General features: G+C 51.1%; 1 protein-coding gene across 7 annotated transcripts in view; it reads right to left on the bottom strand.

The window, feature by feature from the left end:
- Window positions 1-21,710, bottom strand: part of CENPT (centromere protein T) — a 1,192,572-nt gene that overhangs the window by 50,617 nt on the left and 1,120,245 nt on the right. The gene's annotated exons all lie outside the window — the stretch shown is intronic.

Genomic DNA, 21,710 nt, shown 5'->3' with positions numbered 1-21,710 from the left:
AAATCGCCACAGCACTCCTTGACCCCTCTGTGCACCCAGCAATGGTCTCCAATTACAGGCCTATCTCCCTGCAACGTCCCCAGTCAAATTCCTGGAAAAACTTAACATATGTCTCACCGACCATCTCAACAACCACCAACTCCTTGACGCCACACAATTCGGCTTCAGACCCCACCACATCACAGAAACATCCCTCATCGCTGTTTCTGACAACATCCTTTGGACCCTGGACAGAGATGATAAGGCTGCTCTCATCCTACTGGACCTCTAGGAGACATTCAACATGGTATCCTACCTCATCTTCATTGAGGCACCTACACGAGATGTCAATACAAGGAACCACTCTGCACTGGACCTGCTACTTCCACACTGGAAGAATACAGTCAGGTTTTCCCCCTAACTTTCAGACACCTGCAACAACACCTGTGGAGTACCGCAATGATCCTCACTCAGTCCAACCCTCTTTAATGCTTATATAATGCCTCTAGAAAACACCACCTGCAACTACGACATTGGCATCCTATTCTACACCGATAACACCTCATACTCTCCCTCTTGGACAAGACCCCAAGCACCCGGACCAAGTATGCCAACTGCATGACCAAAGTAGCAGACTGCAAGAAGACCAACCGTCTCAAATTTAACACCAACAAGAGGGGAGTACTTCTGATGGCTGGCATAACTCGGAACCACAACCTAGCCCACCATCCCTTGATTTTATCATCAACAGCCAACTCAACGTGACTGCCCAGTTCAACACCATGAAATACAGAGAAACATCTTCAAATGGCTCCCAAACAGCACTTTTTGTTTTAGATTTGTCGCTTTTGACATTGTAGAGTTCAAACAGGTGTTGAGCTGTCCGAACCATGGGCCTTTGTTTCTGATCTTCCTCTTTTTTCTTTCCTTACTGAAAATTCACGATGCCACAAATACAGTGCTTAATCTGTAAAAGAGTAAGTGCTGGGTCCTATAGATTTGCTCAGAAGTACCTGCCTTGTGGTATAGAAGTTTGGGTGCTGAAACAAAGGTTTCTTAGTCTTGATTCCACCTTATTGCAACTCTCATCCACCACCAGATCCTACCTACCACTGTATAATGTTCATTTTCATCCCTACTTTTTACCCATTGTCACTGTTTTTTAATTTTTCCCTCCTTTTGTGTTTTGCTCTCTCTTCCTCTGGGTAAAAGTCTGATGAGGAAAAGTAAGTGCCGGTCCCAAAAATGAGTGCTGGTGGGCCCCACCGGCAGCCACTGGCTCAAATTAAGCACCTCTTAAACATGGTATATAACACCAATCCAATAACAAGGGAGAAGTAAACATCTCACAAGGCTTCCACTCTAACTTTTGCTCTGAAATATTTTCATCAAGTAATTTCTGAAAGAGATATGCTCTAGAGGGTTACAGTTCCAGCCCTTGCTAACTTGTTGGTACACATTTTGAAGGAATGCTTGCGATATATGGCCCAGTGGATAAACTATACTTGGCCTAAATTCAATTGTGCAAAAAAGAAAGCTACTGATTCTGTGTTCTCGTGAGCTGCGAAGGTTAAAAAAGAAACATTCCTGGGCACCTACCTTATCCCATCTCACCTACTGGGTCTTCACCCAAACATACAAAAAGTGATGGGAGGCATGCATGCAATAATTCCAACCATTAGCAGCCGCTTGGCGTTGTATTCCTACTCATCATTCTTTCACCTACAATGCCATTTCAGTTGTTAACCCCCCACATGTAATTCAGTCTTGACCCTGCTCGAATAGAACAACTCCAGGGTGAATTGCCATGCCAGGTCTGAACCAGAACACAAGCAACCCAAGACCAATTTCATCCTGGTTGGGGTTCATCAGTCAGGTATAGCTTGGTTCCAGTATTACAGTGAGCACAAAACCCAAGTCTGGGCATACCCTTGCCACTTAGGGTGCTGCATCAAACTCACAAAATGGTCTATTCTGAGGTGGGAGGATGTTCAATCGAACGACGGTTGACTGCTATCTGAATGATTGCCAGTGGTTAAGACTTATTGCGAGCATTCCTGGCACCACCATTTGTCTGTTTGATGTAATGCCCTAAGGGGCTATGGGTATGCCAAGACGTGGGTCCATGCTCACTGAACCACTTTATCCAAACTACACCTACCTGACGAGCTGAACCTTAGTTCAATGTAACTTTTTTTTTTGTGGAATGACACTGCATTTTATAGAATTGGTTTCTTATAATGATGGCTCCGAAGTGTGTTCCAGGGCAGCTGTCCCAAGCATATTCGCATGTATAGACAAATAAACAAACCAATAAACAAATAAGGCAGGAAAAAAGGGATCCCATCTCTTCTGGCTCAAATAATGGCTGCATGTAAGGCTGTTTTCAGTCTTTTCCAATCACGGACAATAAACTAGAAACTCAAGCCCAAAGATACAAAGCACTAGCTGCGCCTACCCATGACAGACAATTTAATAAATGAAATTCAACGGGACTGTAATGTTGAACTGCCTTTACCATAATGCATCTGGAAGAACTGGTGTGGTTATGCCAAGCAGTGTGCTCCCCTCCACCATGACTGTTTAGTATGAACACATGTAAAAGGCAAAATTAAACAGCTCAAAAAGAAGCAAAGTCAGAAAAATACACACTACGTTAAAGCCTTGAAATGGCAAGAAAAGTAGGTAGGAATATGTTCTGTAAATCCTCTAGAAATGGGAACAATCAGCAACTGAAGAAATCACCCGAGCTATTGAGAGCAGAGTAGTACAAAGCATCTCTTTATATGCTCCAAAGTTAGCCTATTGCTAGTAACGGAAAGGGGTAAACTTCAGAATTGCTGCGACTCTACCAAAGCAACGGAACAAAATGTAACAAATATGCCTCCAAAATCACAACAGGATCTACAAATCATGCATCAAGAATTAAAGAATTCTTTAGAACTCCACATGGCTCTCCAAGACAAAATGCCAGTCGAAGTAACTACACAGGATCCTCTAAATTCTGCAACTCATAGTGCACTATCACAAGAATATCATACACATAAGCCTTATGCAACAGAATCACAAACGAGCCTGAAACCAAAACAAAGAATCTGGAAGACTATGCCAGGAGCAAGCATACCAACATCTAGTCAACAAAAACATGACAAACAAACCACAGGGACAGACAGATGCCAAATTGAAATAACGGGTCAAGGCAAGTGGACCTTTTTGCTGCCTGTCAGACCACTCTCCAGAATAAACCTTTATAGCTATTCTTCTTACCACAGGTGTTTCTCTCTGGCAAAACACACACTCAATAATTCTATAGCCTACCTAATCTTAGTTTTACAGTCAAGAACCTGAAAGTGTCAGATCCATCCAAATTTGACCGGGAAAAACCCCAATAAATAATGGAATTAATTGTCATCAACCAAATCTCTGATACAGTGGAAGGAAACAATACACTCTGAATAACCAACAGTCTTTCACACAGGCAGAATCCACCTTGATCTAAATTTGCGATGATCTCACATTGGTGATGGACAGAAATGAAGTGGCAGCACTATTATAAGCGGACCTACTGTAGTTTTGGAGACCTTTTACCAGCAGTCACTAGTACTGTGAGTAGATACGTTTGACATTCATTGAAGTATCCTAAGCTAAATCTCCTCTCTCCAAGGCATGCACATCAGCTCGCTATTCGGTTTGCATGAAATACTATCATCAAATACCGGGGACTATGCCAAGGCTATGTGAACTCTTTACTACTGTTTAGCCTCTACTTTACAACACTAGCATACCTATACTGTGCTTTCAACTTAGCCTGCAACAGAGCTGACAACACAACACCTAGAACTGAAAACCCTAAGAAGGTGGAACCATCAAGGCTTGAATACTGTCTCTTTGTCATTGATGATGGGATGGGGAATAAACAAATAACAACTTTTGTAAAACTGAGTTTTACCCCTGTGAACACTAGAGAAACTTCCAACCAAGAAACTAGAGACCTCCATCACCTTTAGAGTAAGTAGAAAATTTGGGACTGATTATAAATTCTAACTTGCTTTTGATCCTTCAAGTTAATCCAGTAACAAGCAGCATCTTATATACAACGTAAAAACTCAAAGGCATCTACGCTTGCCTTACAAGAAAATGTTGACACCAATCTTGAGAAAGCACCAAACTTGTTATCCAAGTACTTTACTAGCTTCTGAAGCCATACCCGTTTGACTTTAAGGCGCTTTTAATGGTACACAGAGCGATCTAAAACAAGGGCCCTTTCTTCACCTGAGCGAATTCCCAAAGATACACACAGAACAGAAAACTCTGCTCTAGATTAGCAACTCAACTGTCCAACCTCTTACCCCCGAAAAATCTCACACACACACACACACAAAAAGAACAGCATTGGTCAAGTCTTATTTCCTGAACAAATTGCAAACCTATGTTACAGCCTCTCAGCAAAGGCTACAAACATGGAAACCATCTGAAATTCAGGAAGGATGTAAAGACCTCGCTCTTCCATTATCAATGGCGTAGAAATACACAGATCTCTTTTCCCTATGGAAGCTAAATATTTATTAAATCTTTCCCAACAGAGAACAGAAGCATAAAAAACAGGTTTCCTGGTTGATCTCCCAGGCTGACCACTCAGACAACATGAATCTTGGCCACCTCAAGCTAATTGATGCCATGCTCTGCCCTGGCTGCTAATTATATACGTAAAGGGGTGTATGGTATTAGTAGGAGCTGACTATTAGGTCACAACATACCCGATTTGCAACTTCCTACACTGGTTTGTCTTCTGGTTAGGTTCTTTGTTAGTGGACTGCACATCTGGACTGTGCCATGGAACCCTGGCTGTTGTAGAACAAATCCTGTGGATTGCCCTTCTTTGAAGTTCTTGAGTACTCTCTAATGTGTACTTATTAGGATTGTGTATCGTCTGTGAATGCGAAAAAGATGCACTTCATTACTCTTGGGTGGATGCAAGCGATCTACAATTAAGGTCTGTAACCAGTGTCAGTCAGTCAGAATATCTTTATTCGACTTAATCAAAGTCATACAAAGAAACAAAAACAATAAAACATGACATACAAAGTATACTTAGAATTCCTAGCATCTAAAAAAGCTTCAAGCTCAGTGTACATTATAAATACTATTTACACAATTTAAAAAGGTACATTTGAGTATACATATAAAATCATTACGGTTAGTAATCTCTTAAGGCGGAAAATGGCCAACAGCTTTCACCCTTGCTGCGGCGACTAAAAAATTTGCAAGACTAAATGCTGTACGTGGGTTTGTCATGAGCTGTAGGAAGAGCAGCGCGGGGCGCACCTGTGTGAACCCTGCGTCTTTGAGTATGGGGAGCAAATGTTTTTTCCTCTGCTCATGATATAAACTACAGAACATGACGAAATGCATTGTGTCCTGCACTGAAAAATGATCGCAACTGCAGGGAGCGGCTAGTTCTGGCTTTTGCCAACCCTTGAAAGAACCTAGGTGAAAGTGAATTAGGTTGAACCTAAGTTTAGTTAATAAAAACCTATGGTAAGGGATTGTTACAAAACGGAGGTAGGGGGCCAAATAAGGATCGCTAACAAGTAGATAGTGAGCCCTTACTGCAGGTTTCTGCAACTCAACTATCTCGCGGCATGCTTCCTTCCTTTCTTTAAAGGCTTTTTTTGTGTAAGCTATATCCTGGGCCATGATTTTCTCTGGGCAGCAGAAAAGTTCTGGTCGACCCAGTTCTATGAAGGATTTCCTTAAATAGGCCAGCCAAGGGATTTTACTGTAGTGATCCAAGGATAGAACATCCCTCAAAATTTTGTGGTTTAATGGTAGGTCAGCATTTAGCCACATTTTCAACCACAGGATCAGTGGTGCGGCACTTAAAAGATCCGACAGATATGGCAACCCCACCTCCTTGTGGATGGAATAGGTTGGGGTTGATTGAGGGACAGAGAGGAGAGATCTTATAAATCTATTTTCTACTCTCTGAATGGGGTCAAGGTTGACGTAACCCCACAGAGGAGATCCATATGAGGCGATGGCAACAGGTTTGCTCTTATAAATCTTCAACATCGCTTCCATGGGCCTGGCGCCTAGCTTACCTGCAAAACCCAAGAGTGCGGAGGCAGATCTGGTGACTGCCAGCCTCTTCGCGCTTAACTGTGGGCCCCAGGTACCTTTCTGATCAAACAACACTCCCAGGTAGGGAAATGTGGTTACCTCAGACACGGGGATCCCACTACAAAAGAATGATTTATGTCTTCTCTTCACGCACTCTTGACCCATTACCATTGTGTGGGATTTAGACGCATTGACCTTTAGGTCCAAATTTTCCATAAAGGAACCAAAAGAATTAAGAAGGACCTGCAGGCCAACTCCCGTGCGGGCGATCAACACGGCGTCGTCCGCGTACAGGAGTGCCGGAATATGGGTATCCCCTGCACGTGGAACATCCGTGCCCATGCCCCGCAGGTGCGCTCCCAGGCCATTAATATAGATGGTAAAAAGCGTGGGGGCCAGAATGCAGCCTTGCCTAACCCCTTTCAGGGATCTAAATGAAGGGGTACACCTACCATTGTTAGACACGCGTACAGCTGCAAAAAGCTCCTGGTGCAATGAGGCCATGAACATAACCAGGGCTTTGTCAATTCCCAGATCCAACAGAATCGACCATAATTTGGACCTGTTAACAAGGTCGAATGCAGACGAAAGGTCCATAAAGGCCAAAAACACTGAACCCTCCTTAGCCACTGTGTATTTAGAGATGAGTAGATACAAGTTGATACATTGCTCGATCGTACCTTTACTCTCTCTAAAGCCATATTGAAGTTCGCACAGCCCACCACATCCCTCAACGTTCTCCCTCAACCTAAATAAAAGAACTCTCCCCAGAATTTTTACGGTTGAGTCCAAAAGGGATATAGGCCTGTAAAATGCTGGGTCGTCCCGCTGACCTTTGTTTTTATAAATGGGAACGATGGTGGACTTGGCCCATGAGGCTGGCGCTGAATTATAGTTAACTGCGTTGAACACGTTGGACAACACCCTCGACCACATTTTAGGAGAAAACATGAAAAAGTCGGCCGGAACTCCGTCCGGACCAGGTGCCTTGTGTTTGGTGGTTTCCTTAAGCGCCCTTTCTACCTCTTGGGGATTAAAAACAATAGGGTTTACAGGCCCACTAGGCAGTGGACACCTGCTGATGTCCTCATCGGCTACATCCCCCCCATATACATTTTTGAAAAAAGACAGCCATTTTTCCTCGGTAATCACGCAGTCCATTGGTAAATTATTTTCCTCCGAAAAAAGGGGCTGCTTAATGATTGACCAAAATCTTCTGCTGTCCTTCAGCACCGCCGCTGAGAGAAGGTCATCCCAAGTTTCACGTTTAATGCATTCTTTGCGGCTCCTTACTGCGGTCTTGTAAATTTTCCTTAATCTCACAATTTCCTCTTTAACTCTAGGAACAATTTTTAGAGCCACCAGCAAATCTTTGTGAGCCTTCGAACATGCAGAGTCGAACCAACGCTTATGGCCTTGGGTCCCCTGAAAAGATTTAGCTAGAAGCTCGTTGGAGACCTGTGCACATAGATCCTCATAAGATGATACCATGAGGCTCCCTTGAGTATCTGGGTTCTGACACAGCTCAACTTGGGTTTTAATCTTAGGGAGGCATTTTTTGTAGAAAATTTCTGGGATCACCTTCGCCCATTTTAAACTTCTGTCTTGATCTTTGGTCCTCAGGGGATGTGCTGGTTTTACAGTTGATGGTGCTGCACCCATCAGACTGCCCCACTCCACTTCAAGTAATACTGGGTTGTGATCACTGAAGTGGGTTGCTACCGTACTGTAAGCAGTGGTAGAGGTTAAAATGCCAAGAGAAACAAAAATTTAATCTATCACGGACCCATGCTGACCGCCTGTAAAAGTCGGCGTTCTCGGCCCGAAATTGGGTTCGTAAAGATTATAATTTGCAAGTAGATCTTCGAGCTCCTGGCCCTCTGCCGAATGTTCGAAATGAGGCACTGCTGGAGCGGCATCATCATCTTCACATGCTCCTCTTCCCTTACAGGCTAAATTGCATAGATGTAAATTAAAATCACCTAGTAAAATTGACTCGGATGCGAATGAGATATTCTGTAAGACTGAATTTAAAATACAATCTAAATTGGCAATATTACGACCGTCGTAGACGCAATTGCCAGAATTATAGAAATTAACGAATAAGGTCCTACTAGTTTTGTTGATGGTTCTTTCGACGATCAGTATATTATCAGATTCGGACCTAATCTGCCTGAAACTTCCTTTTAGGTCCAAGGCGAATAAGAGCACCAGGCCACCTTTGGCCCTACCCATTCTACTAGAGACTGCAGGTGTTATGAAGCTAGTATACCCGTCCCACCAGATGTTATTCGATGTGTCCCAAGTTTCTTGAAACGCGATGATATGGAACTTTGAGATAAAGCTGCACCATTCTGGGTCCTGACGCTTGGTGTTTAGGCCTGCCACGTTCCAGCTTATGATCTTACATGCCTCATTGCTGTTCATATGGTTAATGCTACTCGCAGGATCTCCTTCCGCTGTTGCATGAGATAAGAGGGCTCCGCTTATGTTCGCGTGGCAGCAGCACTGTGTCGCCTCTTTAGACATACCCAAGTTAGGGCCAGCCTCGGTCCCTAGTATGATAGTTTGCTGACCTAAGATAGTAGGTAGCTGGGGCTCAGTGACAACATTAGACGTATAAGAGCTATGGAAATCATCGGTACTAAAGCCCTTGCTACGCACAAATGAATTCATCAAACCAGCATTATTTTGGTCAGTTCTTGATTCAAGTCAATCACAAGTATTGAGATCAGCTAAGGGACCAAACCGGTTACCTGTAGCGAGGCCCCAAGCAGACGGGGTGGCTAAGTGAGCCTGACCGGCGTGAGCTATATTCCACAGGGGATGTGGAGTGATTGGGTGGCCCAGAGCCGGGTCCATACTCTGCCACCGTGTAGGCCTAAAGCCTCGTGCCCTATGATCGTAACCTGGAGCTCCATTCCCCCACCAGTTTGTTCCCTGCCCCTGTGGGTGAGCCGGCTGAATAATTCGCTCGTACGGGTGAGTGGGTCTTCCTGACACTTGCTGTGCTACCGGCAAGAACCGATCGTTTACATAACGCGGGCCTGTGGCACCTCCCCAGCTACTATTATTCCTGTACTTGTTAAGCCTGTTGGTGTTAGGCAAGGTAGCGGATTGAGACTCATTATTGAAAAATCTAAGAGTCAGTGGAACTATAGAGCCGTTACGCTTCTGAGGTGGGAAGACATTGTTCAAGATTTCAGGAAGGACCTCGGCGTTAGTAAAATTTATGATAACGCAATCACCTTGGAACTTTTTCTGCTTGCTGCCAATCCAGGGTACCCTCCTAGTCGAGACTATGTCTCCTGCCAGTTTATCAAACCCTTCTTGCGCCATGTACATGTTATTGGAAAGCCAATGTAGGGCTTTATCTTTGAGATCCTGTTTGGATTCTGACTTGTCTTGTGACAGAACTGGAACATTGGCTAGTACCAAGACTACCGGTGAGGCTTCCGCTATGAATTGAACTGGGCTGTCCTCTTGATGACTTGCCACAGTTGCATCAATTGGGATGGTATGAGGGACCCCAGTTGCGGCGTTCTGATCCGGGACAGGTAATGATAACGATGAGGGTGGGTGTAACAACCCTGATTGGGTAGACTGCGTGTTACTGTCAGTGGGAGGGGCCTCCTCGTCCGTGGATATTAAATCTGCGACGAGGGAAGATAAATTCTCTAGCTCCTTGGTCAAGTTACTATGAACTCCACCCAACTTCCTAACTTCAGCAGTTAGTTTGTCCACTTTCCCGATCAGGGGCTTGATGATGGTCTTGATTTTAATGTCCATCATGTCTTGAATCCTGTTGAAGAGATCATCATCGATGATGCGCTTAGACTCAAGGTCGACCTCGTGGTCTGTAAGTTTGCCTAGCCGCCTGGGGGGAGGGGTGGCAGGCTTCTTTCTTCCCATTTGTTTCCCCCCACGTTTTGCAGCTGTTTTCCTACATGCTCTAACAGCACGATTAGGTGGAGACTGATGCTGAGGGCCCTCGTCTATGGCTTCAGTCTGGATGCTTGTCTCTGTAAAAGCATCATCGGCTAAATCGATGAGATCTTCTCTATCCCTAACGTGTTCAGAATCTTCGGTGGCTTCGATGTGATTGGCTGAAGAGATAGAGTCAGAGTCTGCTGGATTAGGTTGTGCGTTCCCTGTCAGGGAATCGGACATGGCAGTGCTTACAATGCTTGTAGAAGGGCTATCTGTAAGCAACACAGGTGATTGGCTTAGGCCCAGGGATTGCCTTCGTTTACTGTTGATACTGGTTACCACTTGAACTAGGTATGAGTCAAGAGTATTCGCAGCCTCAGTAGGGGGTAGAACCAGTTTTTTCCCCATGCTTTGAAATCGTGTTAACCAAAGGCACAAATACACACTCCCCACTGGACTTAAGCCGGGTATCAAGTTAGTCTCAACAGGAAATGCTATAGGCTCTGTGGTAATAGCTGTTGACTATATTAATGGCTGATGTTACCTGGAGTTAACTCCAGCAATAAGAAACCGGAAACAGTACCTCTAATCCACGCTGTAGTTTTCAGGGGGGTGGCCTGCCTGGCCTTTCCGTGCCTCGGAGGGCCCGCCCTTTGCCCGGGCTTAGCCCCGGGCGTCCCGCTTGCGTCCCGCGTAGCTGAGGGCTTCCTGCTTTTACAAGCCCCTCCTGGCGCGTTGGTGACGCGACAGGGAACGCGCCTCCGCCGCAAAGGCTGCCGGGATCTGTAGTCCCGGAGCGGCGGTGGCGTGCCTGGTGTGCGCGGTGGTTTGCTCCCGCTGCGAGCCTCTCCTGCTGCAGTTCTCCTCTGAAAGGTGGGTGTCTGCTCTCGTGCGTGCTCCGCTGACCACTGTAGGAATGGTGCTCCCCCCGCTTCACCGAGGGCTTCCTGCTTTTACAAGCCCCTCCTGGCGCGTTGGTGACGCGACAGGGAACGCGCCTCCGCCGCAAAGGCTGCCGGGATCTGTAGTCCCGGAGCGGCGGTGGCGTGCCTGGTGTGCGCGGTGGTTTGCTCCCGCTGCGAGCCTCTCCTGCTGCAGTTCTCCTCTGAAAGGTGGGTGTCTGCTCTCGTGCGTGCTCCGCTGACCACTGTAGGAACTGTAACCAGTGCATCTCAGTGAGTCCCTCTCTCGACCCTCTTTGATCTCCATAGGATGGCAAGATTTTTTAGAAAAAAGGTACATTCTATAAGCATATGAGTGGGACTACAATTTTGCCATGGGAATAAAATAAATGAATCAACAGCAGTCGCCAACATGGAGAACACAAGACATTAAACCAAACTTTTACACAGTATCAGCTGCCTTAATTAAATTGTTCTCTTAAACTGGTGCACATGAACACAAGTCTGCCTTTGTGGTTAATTTCACTCTTTGAAAAAAAGAAATTTGCAGAAATCTAAAGAGATAAATATGGAAAAAACAGAACTGTCCAGGCAAATCCAGGACATCTGGTTACCCTACCCATACAGCATTTACTCTGCCAGCCGAGAATCAATTCACCTCGGTGACTCGCTTCTCTGTCACTCATGAGTAGCCGAAAAAATAATTATCATAGCTGCATTACTCTGGTGTATGGATGTGAGTCGCTCATTTTCACCCCTGGATGGACTTAAGAACATGCACTACGGGTACCTGATTCCAGAACATTTCCGTTGGTCAGTATCTTGTAGTCACTTAGTGGACCCAATGCACAAGTTACTACTTGTGTAACGATATATCTGTAAGAGACATTAGTTAGTGATAGATTCCTTACCTTAGAATATCACCAGGCGTCAGACTGGATCCGGAAATTTTTGCGTAGCAATACCCCTGCGCGCCGGAAGGCGTCGTCTGCGGCTCCGCGCCCGTCGTCGGCATCGTTAGCGCCGGAATGACGTCGGAGTACTTAGACGCCGCCCATGCGCGCTGACGTCAGTTCTGATACACAGCTTTTCCGCGCCAGATACGCAGAGCCATGATAGAACCAACACTGGTGCCATGAAACTAGGGCCCTGAAAGGGGATGACCTTAACCCTAGATATCGGTTCGCAGAATGGGGAGATGGATGGGTCGGTAAGGAATCTATCACTAACTAATGTCTCTTACAGATATATCGTTACACAAGTAGTAACTTGTGCATCTGAAAGAGACACGTTAATGATAGATTCCTTACCTTAGAATAGATACCCCAGCAATACCAACCCCGGTGGTGGGTCTGCGAACCAATAATCACACCAGAAAGTCCTGGAGGACGGAACGGCCAAAGAAGCCATCCCTCCGGACTTGACTGACCAGGCAGTAGTGTCTTGCAAACGTGTGCAGCGAGGCCCACGTAGCTGCCTGGCAAATGTCCTGCAAGGGCATTCCCCGGCCCAGGGCAGTTGTAGTCACCGTGGCCAGAGTGGAATGAGCCCTCAATCCAACAGGGGGCTCCTTCTTAGCCAAGGAGTAACATGCCTGGATACACAAGATGATCCCCTGGGAGATGGTGCGCTTGTGCACCGCCTTTCCCTTCTTAGCGCCCACGTAACCAACAAAGAGTTGATCAACCCGGAACTGGCGTGTGCGATCCAAGTAGTAAGAGAGCGCACGTTTTGGGTCCAGACGGTGGAGCCTCTCATCCTCTTTCGAGGGAGGCGGAAAGAAGGTGGGCAAAGTAATGGACTGCCCGATGTGGAAGGCCGTTACAACCTTGGGCAGGAAAGAAGGTCTTGTCCGCAACACAACCTTGTCCGGATGAACAGAGAGGAAAGGAGGTGTGGAAGAAAGAGCCTGGAGCTCACTCACTCTCCTGGCAGAGGTGATGGCCACCAGGAAGGCAGACTTCAAAGTAAGAAGACGGAGAGGACAGTTATGGAGCGGCTCAAAGGGAGCACACATCAGGTAAGTAAGAACAAGGTTCAAGTCCCACTGGGGCATCACGAAAGGAACAGGAGGGAACATGTGTGTGATGCCCTTTAAAAACCTATTTACAATAGGGGACTTGAACAAAGAAGGCTGATCAGGTAGCCTTAAGAAGGCGGAAAGGGCAGAAAGGTACCCCTTGACAGTGCCCAGAGCAGATCCCTGCTGGGCAAGAGAAAGAAGGAAGAGGAGAACCTCAGAGAGGGGTGCAGAGAGAGGGTCCACAGCCTTTGCTGTGCACCATGCCACAAATCTGTTCCACCTGCAGGCGTATACTGACTCTGTGGAGGGACGCCTGGCTGCCAGAATGACATTACAGACTTCAGGAGGCAAGTCAAATGGCCTCAACTGCCGCCGCTCAATCTCCAAGTTTTTAGGTGGAGACTGGACAGGTTCGGGTGGAGGACCGTCCCCTGCTGCTGCGACAGAAGGTCCTCCCGAAGAGGCAGACAAATCGGGGGGATCTACTGACATGCTGAGTAGCTCGGGCTACCAGTATCTTCGTGCCCAGTCCGGAGCCACAAGGATAACCTGGGCCCAGTCGCGCCTGATCTTCTTCAGCACTCTGGGCAGAAGTGGTATAGGCGGAAAGGCGTACAATAGACCGCAACTCCACTCGCGACGAAAAGCGTCTCCGAGCGAGTGCCGCCTTGGAAATTCCAACGCGCAGAACTGATGACATTGCGCGTTCTCTTCGGTGGCGAATAGATCTAACCAAGGCTCTCCCCACTGCTGAAAGAGGCCTTGCGCCACGTCCGAGCTCAGACGCCATTCGTGATCCATCATGCACCGACGGCTGAGTTAGTCCGCCCTGGCATTCAGAGAACCTGCCAGGTGATGAACCACCAGGGTCACGCCCTGACGTTCCAGCCACTGCCAGAGGCGCAGAGCCTCCTGGCATAGGGTCCACGACCTCACCCCGCCCTGTTTGTTGCAGTACCACATGGCGGTGGTGTTGTCCGTGAACACCTGCACTACACTCCCCCGGACAGAGGGGAGGAATGCCTTCAGTGCTAGAAGAATCACCCGCAGCTCCAGAAGGTTGATATGGAGCTGGGACTCCGCCGGAGACCAGAGGCCTCTGATCTCCACCTCTCCCATATGGCCACCCCAGCCCTGGAGGGACGCGTCCGTCACAACTACGTGCTCCGGGTGGGGTAGGGAGAGGGATCTGCCACTGACCCAATCGCGGTCCGTGAGCCACCACTGCAACTGTCTTGCAGTGCCCTCCGAGATCAAGACGTGATCGGACAAGTTGCCCTGATGCTGGGCCCACTGAAACTTCAGGTCCCACTGCAGAGCCTGCATCCGCCACCGGGCGTGATGCACCAGAAGGATGCAGGAGGCCATCAGCCCCAGAAGCCGCAGCGTCAACCTGACCGAGACTCGGGATAAAGGCTAAAAGATCGGAATCAGAGCCTGAATATCCCGAACCCGCTGTCGGGAGGATAAACCCGAAACTGCGCCGAGTCGAGAACGGCTCCGATGAAGAGGAGCTTCTGAGAGGGACACAGGTGCGACTTCGGCACATTGATGGAGAACCCCAGCAAGTGCAGGAGGTCGGCTGTAGTCTGGAGGTGGCTGACGACTGTCTGGGGCGAGCCCGCCTTCAACAACCAGTCGTCGAGGTAGGGGAAGACGGACACCCCTAACCTGCGCAGATGAGCTGCGACCACCGCCATCACCTTCGTGAACACCCGTGGGGCGCTGGTAAGGCCGAAGGGGAGCACGGTAAACCGAAAGTGCTCGTGGCCTACCGTGAACCGCAGGTAACGCCGGTGGACCGGCAGGACGGGGATGTGAAAATAAGCGTCCTGCAAGTCCAACGCTACCATCCAGTCTCCGGGGTCCAGGGCAGCTAAGACCCGAGCCAAAGTCAGCATCTTGAACTTCTCCTTCCGGAGGAAGCCGTTGACGTTCCGTAGGTCCAAGATAGGGCGTAGGCCCCCTTTGACCTTCTTGGGTACCAGAAAGTACTCAGAGGCCCAGGAACGCGCTCGATGGCCCCCTTGGCCAAGAGGGCCGTGACTTCCTCTTGCAGAAGTTGCAAGTGATCCCCCGACACGCGGTGGAATTGCGGTGGCATGGCTGGAGGGGTCGCCTTGAAGGGGAGGAGTAGCCCCTTCGGACGATTTGCAGCACCCACCTGTCCGACGTGACAGTGCGCCAGTGGAAGAGGTGATGGCGAACCCTGCCCCCCAGTGGCGTCACATGGGCCTGAAAACACGGACTAGGAAGGTTTTTAGGCAGGTGCTGCGGAGGGAGGTGTGGACTGGCCTCGCCGTTGTCCCCGACCGCCGCCACAGCGGTTTCCAGGGCCGCCACCGCGCTTTTGAACATTCTGCGGTGCATGGCTGGCAGCACGTGTGGGGACGCCCCTTCCGTGGCCACGAAAAGAGCGAAAGGCACCCGATTGATGGCGCATGGCCGAGAGGCCTAAGGACTTGGCCGTAGCCCTGGAGTCCTTAAAACGCTCCAGCGCATGGTCTGCCTTGTCGCCAAAGAGGCGACGGCCATCGAACGGCATGTCCAGAAGAGTGGCCTGGACATCGGCCGAAAAGTTGGCTGACCACAACCAGGCGTGGCGTCAAACCGCCACTGTCGTTGCCATAGCCCTGCCCAGTGAGTCTGTGGTATCCAGCCCACACCGGATGGAATATCGCGCTGCATCTCGGCCCTCCACAAGGGCTTGGGCGAGTTTAGCCCGGACCTCCTCCGGGCATTGTGGCAGCACGTCCGCAACCGTGTCCCACAGGGTGTGGGTGTAGCGGCCCAAGAGACACGCGGTATTGACAGACCGCAGCCCCAAACTCAGGGACGCGAACACTTTCTTCCCGAATTGTTCATGTCTCTTGGATTCCCGATCGGGTGGAGCCGTCGGGAATGCGGCCTGGGAAGTGGAGGCCTGGATAACCAGGCTCTCGGGGGTGGGATGGGTGGACAAAAAGCAGGGGTCGCCCGGAGCCGGGCGGTAGCGTCTGGCCACCTTCCTATGCACAGGCGGACCTGTGGCGGGCTTGGACCAAGTGCCCACAAGAACGTCACACAAGGCCTCGTTAAACGGCAGCAGAGGCTCCCTGGAGCTTGCCTGCGGTTTAAGGACCTCAGTGAGGAGGTTAGTCCTCACGGCCGCGACGGGGAGCTCAAGGTTTAAGGCCTTGGCCGCCCTCGTCAACACTACACTGTAAGCAGCCCCCTCCTCCATAGCCACGGTGGGAGGGGAGACAAATCCAGTGTCTGGCGAAGTGTCAATAAAACTGGCCTCCCCAAGCTCATATGTTCAGTCCTCTTGAGACTGGCACTCCAGTGCCAGAGGGTCCTCAGACCCCTCCCAATCACCCTCGTCACCCGCCTCCTGTAAAACAGGGTCAACAGACGGGGCCTCCTCATGGAAATAAAAATCTCCAAAGGCCGTCGGAAGCGGCGCCCAGCGGCGCCGCTCCGGCGCCAGAGTCGGACCGAAGGGAAGATTGGGGACGGCGTCCACCGTGGGCGACACCCGCGGGGCCGGCGCCGGTGAGGTCGACCGGCAACGACCCGGATCCGGAAGCGGATCCGGTGAGGTCCTGCGGCGCGGGACCGACGTCGCCGGCGGCGCCGGGGCCGAAGCACCCGACGGCGTGGGGGCCGAAGCACGCGACCCGCTAGGGCCTCCAGCCGGGACCGTTGGGCCCGGAGGCGCCACAGTGCCCGGCGGAGGAGGGAGGGACCTCATGGCCATGAGGTACCGCTCGATCTCCTCAGGCGACGCGCCGTGCCCAGGGACCCGAAGGTGTGGGGCAGGAGGCGGCGCTTGCGACTCAGTCGGAGCCGTGTGGGTGGTGTCACCCGAACCCCCGGCCGCATCGAGCGAGCGTCGGGGTGGGTCGGAGGAACGATGACGTCTCTCCGACCTCTCATGCCTCTTACCTGAGGACTTGGATCCTGACGACCGATGTCCACTCCCGGAGCTGCGATCGGTCCCTCGACCTCCCGTGGGACCGGGACCTGGAACGGCGCGGGGACGACTGCCGGAGCTCGAGTCGCTTGCGGGACCGCGCCTGCCTAGCTTTAGACGTCAGGGCCTGGCAGTCGGAGCAGGTGCGGTCGTCGTGGTCGAGGCCTAAACACTTCAGGCACCGGCAATGGGGGTCCGTAACCAGTCAGTCGCACTTCGAACAGGGTTTGAACCCGGGCATCCCTACCGGCACCGTTGGAGTCGAAGACTCGAGTAGATAAATGATCAAAAAGATCAAAAAGTTTAGTCAAAAAATGACTTAGGGGTAGAGCTTCTCCGGATCTGCGCTAGCTGGCGCGGAAAAAAGAAGAACTGACGTCAGCGCGCATGGGCGGCGTCTAAGTACTCCGACGACGCAGACGACGGACGCGGAGCCGCGGATGACGCCTGCCGGCGCGCAGGGGTATTGCTACGCAAACATTTCCGGATCCAGTCTGACTCCTGGGGATATTCTAAGGTAAGGAATCTATCACTAACGTGTCTTTCAGATACAGCTGTATACAGTGCATGCCTGTGGGTAGCTTATCTGTTTGTGCAAGAGAGATTATATAGAGCAAATTCCATGACTGTGTATGCTGTATCTCCTTAGTCCTTCCCGAGTTAACGTTTTAGAAAGCCGCTCTGTCAGACAACCACAAGTTAAGTAACCTCTACCCTGTTACTAGGTAGGTCGCCCCCCTCAGCCGACGCTCAGCCCCCTGTGCTGCCCCAGATGTTGTATTCTGCGTCACTGTTTATCTCTGCATTGTATTGCATTGTATTGTATTTTGTATCGTTGCTCGTTTTCCCCTGCTGCTCGTTTTTCCCACCTCCATCAACCCCCTTTTGGGCCCCTGTGTACTTGTCCGTTGCCCTGACTTTCCGATCGTTTCACCCTCTGTATTCCCCCCTCCCCCTGCCCCCTTTTTTCCTTCTGGGACACTTTCCAGTTGCTTGAGTTCCTCCGGCCCTGCCCCCTCTTCACCCACTCGCCGCTTCCCGCCGCCCACTCCCGCATCCCAGCTGCTCCTCCCTCCCTCTGCCCCTCATATGGAGGCCGCGCGGTGGTGAAGGGAGCGACCCATGACCCTGCTACCAGGTAGGTCACCCCCCTCAGCCCCCTGTGCTGCTCCAGGTGTTGTATTCTGCGTCACTGTTTATCTCTGCATTGTATTTTGTATCGTTGCTCGTTTTCCCCTGCTGCTCGTTTATCCCACCTCCGTCAACCCCCTTTTGTGCCCCTGTGTACTTGCCCTGTGCCCCTGACTTGCAGATTGTTTCACCCTCTGTATTCCCCCCTCCCCCTGTGCCCCCTTTTTGCCTTCTGTGACACTTTCCCGCCGATTGCGTTCCTGCGGCCCCGCCCCCTCTTCACCCACTCACCGCTTCCCGCCGCCCCGCTCCCGCCTCCCAGCTGCTCCTCCCTGCCTCTGCTCCTCATATGGAGGCCGCGCAGCGGGCGCGCCAAAGGCAAGCCCATCTGCGCCCGTCCGCGCTTGGACCACGCCCAGCGCCAGAACCCCTGGCCCCCGCCGAGGCCAAGCGACCCGTCTGAGGTACAACACCGCCGCCCTCTGCGCACTCAACACCGGCCAACCACCCGCCTGCTATCGAGCCACCCCGAAGCGCACCCACAGACCGTTCACCTGCCAAGCATGCACATTCACCTGCCTCCGAACCTGCTCCCCTCCCTCCAGGCCAGGCAACGACAACAACCACCTCAAGTGCATCCTACTCAGCACCCGCCCTGTCCACAAACACGCCATTGAACTCTGGGACCTCCTCGACACAACAGCGCCAGACGTCGCCTTCCTCACGGAAACTTGGATGAACGCCTCCTCAGCCCCTGACATCGCCATAGCCATCACGGAGGCTACAAGATCACCCGGAAGGACCGCATCAACCAAACCGGAGGAGGAATCGCCATCATCTACAGAAACACCATCAGCGTCACTACCAACTCCGAAGGCACCCTCACTGTTGCCGAACACCTACATTTCCAGATCCACACCGACCCCAAAACCACCCTCAGAGGAACCCTCATCTACAGACCCCCAAGCCCACGCACACAATTCAGTGAAGCCATCGCCGACTTCATCAGCCCGCACGCCCTCGTCTCGCCAGACTACATCCTCCTAGTGGACCTGAACTTCCACCAGGAGAACAACAACACCACCACCACCTCCTTGCTCGACAACCTCGGACTCAAGCAACTGGTTAACACCCCCACCCACCGCGCCGGCCACACGCTCGACCCCATCTTCTCCACCAGCGGCCAAGTCACCTTCAGCCACTCCACCGGACTACACTGGACCGACCACAGCTGCATCCACTTAACCTTCAAGAAGACGACATCCCACCACCGCCCGCAACAGATCCCCCGCAGATGCTGGAGCAAAGTAACAACCGACCAGCTAACCACAGCACTGAGCCAGAACCCACCCACCGACACTACTGACACTGACGCCGCAGCCCACAACCTCACACAGAGGATCACCAAATGCGCCGACACCCTTGCACCACTGAAAACCCCCCCAGGCAAGCTCGGCAACAGGAAAGCCACATGGTTCACAGACAACCTTAAAGATTCGAAGAAATCCTGCCGAAACCCCGAGAAAGCCTGGTGCCACGAACAAACGACAGAAAACCTGACAGACCTCAAGAACGCCATGCGCAAACACCACCAGCTGATCCGCACCGCTAAAAGGACATCATTCAAAAAACGGCTGGACAACAACACACACAACGGCAAGGAACTCTTCAGCATCGTAAAAGAGCTCTCCAGCCCCAGCGCCAGCAACAGCGACATCACACCGTCGCAAGACCTCTGTCACTCCCTCGCCACATTCTTCCACCGCAAGATCGCCGTTATACACGACAGCTTCGGCACCCAGACCCCGCCTCCAGCCACCGAACCAACGCCTCCTACAACCACCCTCATCGCCTGGACTCCCATCAGCACTGAAGACACCACCCACGTAATGAACACCATCCACTTCGGCTCACCCTCCGACCCATGCCCTCACCACATCTTCAACAAAGCTTCACATCAGCCACCTTCCCAAAGAGCTGGAAACACGCAGAAATAAACGCCCTACTGAAGAAACCCACAGCGGACCCCAAAGACCTCAAGAACTTCCGCCCCATCTTTCTTCTCCCCTTCCCGAAAAAAGTAATCGAAAAGACCGTCAACAGACAGCTGACTGCATTCCTCGAGGCAAACGGCTCCCTCGACCCATCCCAGTCCGGATTCCGAGCTAACCACAGCACCGAAACAGCACTCATCGCAGCCACCGACGACATCAGAACCCTGCTTGACAACGGGAAAACTGCCGCTCTCATCCTCCTAGACCTCTCAGCCGCCTCCGACACCGTCTGCCACCACACACTAATAACCCGCCTCCACAACACTGGGATCCATGGAAAAGCCCTAGACTGGATCACCTCATTCTTCTCCGTCAAAACCCAGCGAGTCCGCTTCCCTCCCTTCCGCTCCGCGGCCACCGAAATCATCTGCGGCGTAACCCAAGGCTCCTCGCTCAGCCCTACCCTCTTCAACATCTACATGAGCCCCCTCGCCGCCATCGCACGCAAACACAACCTCAACATCATCTCCTACGCCGACGACACCCAGCTGATACTCTCCCTCACCAAAGAAGGAATGAGACATCGCGGAATGGATGAAACTCAGCCGTCTCAAACTGAACTCAGACAAGATGGAGGTCCTCATCCTAGGACCATCCCCATCCGCCTGGGACGACTCCTGGTGGCCCACAGCGCTGGGCACCGCACAGACACCCACGGACCACGCACACAACCTGGGATTCTTCCTGGACTCCTCCTGGACTCCTCCCTCACGATGACCAAGCAGGTCAACGCCATCTCATCCACATGCTTCAACACCCTACGCATGCTCCGAAAGATCTTCCGGTGGATCCCCACTGGAACCAGAAAGGCGGTCACCCAGGCCCTTGTCATCAGCCGACTGGACTACGGGAACGCCCTCTATGCTGGAACCACTGCCAAACTACAGAAAAGACTTCAGCGCAAACAGAACGCATCCGCGCGCCTCATCCTCGACATCCCTCGCCACAGCCACAACTCTGCCCACCTGAGAGACCTGCACTGGCTCCCCGTCAACAAGAGGATCACGTTCAGGCTCCTCACCCACGCACACAAAGCCCTCCACAACATGGGCCCAGAATACCTCAACAACCGTCTCAATTTGTACGCGCCAACCCACCAGTTCTGCTCCACCAGCCTCGCCCACGCCGCCGTCCCACGGATTCGCACAACCACCACCTGAGGAAGATCATTCTCTTACCTGGCTGCCAAGACGTGGACCTCCCTCCCCGCCCACCTACGACTGACCCAGGACCACTTCACCTTCAGGAAACACCTCAAGACCTTGCTCTTCGAGCAGTAGCAGCAGCACCCCCCTCCCTCCTTTCAGCGCCTTGAGACCCTCAAGGGTGAGTAGCGCGCTCTATAAATGCTTTGATTGATTGATTGAGTGTTCTTTCCACCACTACATGCCTAAGTGCAGTGACCCCAGACACGAAAAGAGCATTACTTTGGTGAATCATACATGACATCAAAAGGTGTTCCACCTAGGTAACACTGCAACTAAGCACTCCCCCTATGTGTAGCAGGCCACCTGTCCACTAATGTGCTTCGATTCCTAACCAAGTGTACAAAGTGCTATACAAATGGAACTACAATACAATACCTTAACTTGAGATTTGGGATAAGTGAGTCTATG

The sequence above is a fragment of the Lissotriton helveticus genome, chromosome 12 (assembly GCF_964261635.1).
Source record: "Lissotriton helveticus chromosome 12, aLisHel1.1, whole genome shotgun sequence".
In the NCBI taxonomy this organism is placed as follows: domain Eukaryota; kingdom Metazoa; phylum Chordata; class Amphibia; order Caudata; family Salamandridae; genus Lissotriton; species Lissotriton helveticus.
This window is presented reverse-complemented; position numbering and strand designations above follow the sequence as displayed.